This window comes from Coturnix japonica, chromosome 23, assembly GCF_054131305.1.
Source record: "Coturnix japonica strain WE chromosome 23, WE-NBRP24, whole genome shotgun sequence".
NCBI lineage: Eukaryota > Metazoa > Chordata > Aves > Galliformes > Phasianidae > Coturnix > Coturnix japonica.
Genome location: NC_140685.1, coordinates 7,351,035 through 7,355,074, shown reverse-complemented (window position 1 = coordinate 7,355,074; position 4,040 = coordinate 7,351,035).

The following is a 4,040-nucleotide window of genomic DNA, read 5'->3' as shown; positions in this document are numbered from 1 at the left end:
GTTTTGGTAGAGGCTAAAGACAGCCTCACTCTGCCTTGCACTCCCAACAGAGTCACTTTCTTTTCTTTGTATCGCCAGATCTTGTGCAGGTTGGCTCGAGAGCCTTCAGCTCTGCATCCCTGCCCTACTGGAAAGCCTTTCTCAGCACCGTGCTGGCTGACAGCACTGAGTGGATGTGGGAGCACTTCTAAGGGTTGCAGGAATTATCATTCTGTGAATGGATCAGCCTGTAGATAGACAGATAGACAGACAGATGGACAGATACTATGCTCCAGGAGCGGTGCTGGATACTCTGCTCTATGGGCTGTCTGAAATAACCACTGAGCATTAATTTCTATGTGCAAATCGTGGGTGTTGTGCCCAACAGATCCCATTAAAGACAGCCCATATGCATCGAGCAGAGTGTGTCAGGGGTCCTTTGGCTCAGGCTGTCTGATAGATGACCCATGAGGTTGTCTTCACCACTGCTTCTGCAGAAGACAAGCAGTAAAGGGTGAGCTGCTCTACATTTAAAGGGCAGTTTACATTATTCTGGTCATTAGATGTCAACCACAATTGTACCTGCTGGATGAACCTCTTCCACTTTGCAGATAAAGGTGTCAGTCCTACTGAAATGAAATGAAAGGCAACTTCATCAGGGCTGGAATATTGTCCTCAATGCACAGTGAAGCCACTTCCATTGCAATCAGTGCAGCCCAGCAGCACATGCACACAACTATACATGTGCTCTGGCACAAGCTCCAGCCTGCTATTCCAAAGGACCAAAAGCAGAAGATTGTCCCTTTGCAGATGTCTGTTTGATATGAAGTTTCTCCCCACCTTAACGGGCTTTGCAAAGTATTTTAAGGAACAACGGAAGCAATAGTTCTCAGGAAGCCATTAGTTACCTATGGTTAATGTCCCATCTGCTCTCATCTCAACTTTCTGATGCAGAAATCAAGATCCAAATTGGTTCAGCCTCTGAGGATAATAAAGACTTGGTAATATGTATAAATTTAAGTGGTTTTGAATAAGGACACCGCTTCAAAAAGCAGCCGAATTGTTACTTTGAAATAAGCCATTATTTTCTGCTTCTTTAAATTCCAGTCTTTAATAGGGGATAAGATCCAGACCGCCAAGAACCAAGGAGAGGTTTTGATGCAAATGAAAAGCAGCATTTAAGAAGCAGAAGCATCCCATAATAGAGCCCACACCAAACTGTCAGCTCCGAGATCTGCCTGGAACACCCAGGGGAGCATCAGGGCTGTGAGGTGTGAGCAGGAGGGGTGAGAGGCCCTGATCTCAGGTGCTGTCCCCATCCATCAATGCAAAACTCACACTACAGCCCCATGTTTGAGCATCCTAACAGAATGGAAGGTCCAAGCTGGCACCATGGAAAGGCCCATTGGATTCCACTTTCACTTCCCTATTGCCCCAGGGAAAACTCTCTTTTAGCCAGGTATGTGGAAAGGACATAGAAAATCCACTGTTCTGTGCACCCCATCCCTGGGGGAATTCAAGGCCAGGCTGGATGTGGCTCTGGGCAGCCCAGTCTATCGATTGGTGACCCTGCCCATGGCAATGAGGTTGAAAATAGATGAACTTTGAAGTCCTTTTCAACCCAGGCCATTCTATGATTCTATGCTGATTCTCATCCTTGTGACAGTGCTTTCAGAAATGAGCAATGGAGCAACATCCAAGGGGAAGAAGCTGGGGCTGGACCAGGCCCTCCTGGTGGCCATGGACCTTGTGTCGATGCTCCATGGCACACATGGATAAAGTGGGGCAGCAATCAGAGGCAGCCCCTATGAGAAGGCCAGGTTGGCCAACAAACAGCCTCCATCCCATGTTTTCCAAAGAAAATAAAAGGGCCACAGCCGGGATGGGTGGGATCAGCCTAAGTCATGTACATTTATTTAACAAGAAAACTCATTGATAAGCAAACCACCTGATGCTTGCACAGCAGAAAAGAAAACACCTGGTTCTGCCTGTGGGTTGATAAGCCAATATCTTTAATCTTTCTTTTTTTTCTCTCTCTTGATGACTGAAGTACACACTCTGTGCGGCCCTATGCTCCAGCCACATTGGTAATAGTAACAAAGCTTTGATGTCCCCTTCATTCAACAGAATGTTGTTTAGTTCAAAGCGAAGAACAGAGGCAATTCTTTGCTTTTAAATTATTAGCTCCCTAAGTCTTCTGTAATGATATAGTTTGACTGAAGTGTGCAGTTTATTAACTACATAAAGACGATATTATTAGAGCGGAGAAAGGCAGCCGAAAGTTTTGCCTTTCAGCTCAGCAGCAGGGGTTTTTGATACTTTGATCTCAATCAATGCTAAATGTCTTTGTGAGATAGAGGGAGCAGCAGAAATTACCTTTGGCACCATGACTACATCAATTATTTAGTTCTTTTTCTTATAAATTAAAGTGTTCTTCAACTTTTACCCCAATTTTTTTTTCTTTTTCTTTTTTTCTTTTTTTTTTTTTTTTCCCCTTCAGTTGATTGGGATAAAAAAAGGAAGAAAAAAAGAAAAAGCTGATGAGAAGAAGTCTGGCTGTGCACACTAATAGAAATCCCACTGCCCTCTCCCAGTCCTGGCCTGGAATGGTCTCACCTGGTGTGGGGAGATGGATCCATCCAAACAACAACAGCAGGATGGTAGCTCGGGTTAATGTGCTGTTTGACCCAATGGCTGCATAGGTTATTGTTGCATATTTGTCCGTGTCCAGACTAATTTTCTTTCTTTCTTTCCTCACTCATTGCCAGCATGAATGCAACCAGAAAATGGGACACGCAATGAAAGGATTGCTCTGAGAAGGATTTGATGGTGCTTATGGAAACTCCTTCCATTGCTCCCAGCACAGTGTAACAGCAGGAAGGTAAAGGAGCAAGAGCTGCTCCAGCAAGGAGGATGCTGAGAATAAATTCAGTTGTCCCCTTGTAATACTCCAGGGAAGGGGCAAAGCTGGTGGGCAAAGAGCAGAGCCAAGGGAGAGGGAATTGCTGCCATCCATGGGGAAGGAGTGGCAGCTGGGCTCAGCACTGTGTTGTAGCAGCCTGTGTTGGAAACTGCTGGAAGCAAAAGCTCAGCTGATGGATGAGCACTGGGGTGATGGCTTCATACTGCTGTAGAGCCCAGTGCTGTCCTCTGGCCTGGGAAATGCTGCGAGGGAGCAATAAAAGAGGGCTTTGCAGAGATGCTGAAGCATGAACTATGGGAACTTTGGTATATTTATATGTAGAACATGTTGGAGAACAACATAATTCTGTTTTCATGGTGATCAAAGTTTTGCAAGAAGGAGGACTTGAGACAGTGTGCTGAGCTGCTATGGCAACATGAATTTTAAAAGGTAAACTGACTTGCAATAGCTCATCTTTTCCTCTTTGCTGTGGTGTAGAAGAGATCTGGGAACCTGCAGCCCCAAAGGGATCCTATGAGGTGCTCACCTCTGCTTCCGGGCCAGGCATAGCAAAATACATACAACAAATCCCCGGAGGCAATGGGAAAACTCCCCACTGCCTGTATTTCCTCCTGCATCCCTGAGGCTCTGCACCCCAATAAAGCTGACTCATGGAGACTTTATCATCCAGAATGTCTTTATCAGCATTCAGACACTCAGATGTTCACAGGTTGGGGTGTGGATGCCCTGAACTGATCCTATTCCAGAGCCTGAGCCCCTGCACAGAGGTAAGTTCCACCCACAGCACTGTTAAACCACCAGGTTCCCATCTCACTGGGGGATGCAGTGATGCTCCGTGCAGAATGAGCCTGCTTACAGAGCCATCCCTTTGCACAGCCTGCTGAAACCACCCCATGAATCTCATGGTAACCAACTCTCTCCTGAGCCAACCGGTGCTTCCTGCTCCCGAGGCCTGATCCTGTGGGATGCTGAGCATTCTTTGTTCCATTTTTAAATTAATGAGGCTTGAGCAATGCAGAGTCAGAGACTTGAGGGAAAAAAGAAATCAAAGAGGTGCTTGGTGCTTTTGGTGTTTGTGTCCCAGCTGGAGAGAAGAGAGGGAAATGTCAGGTTTGGGGGGAGGTTTGAGAGACGTCCA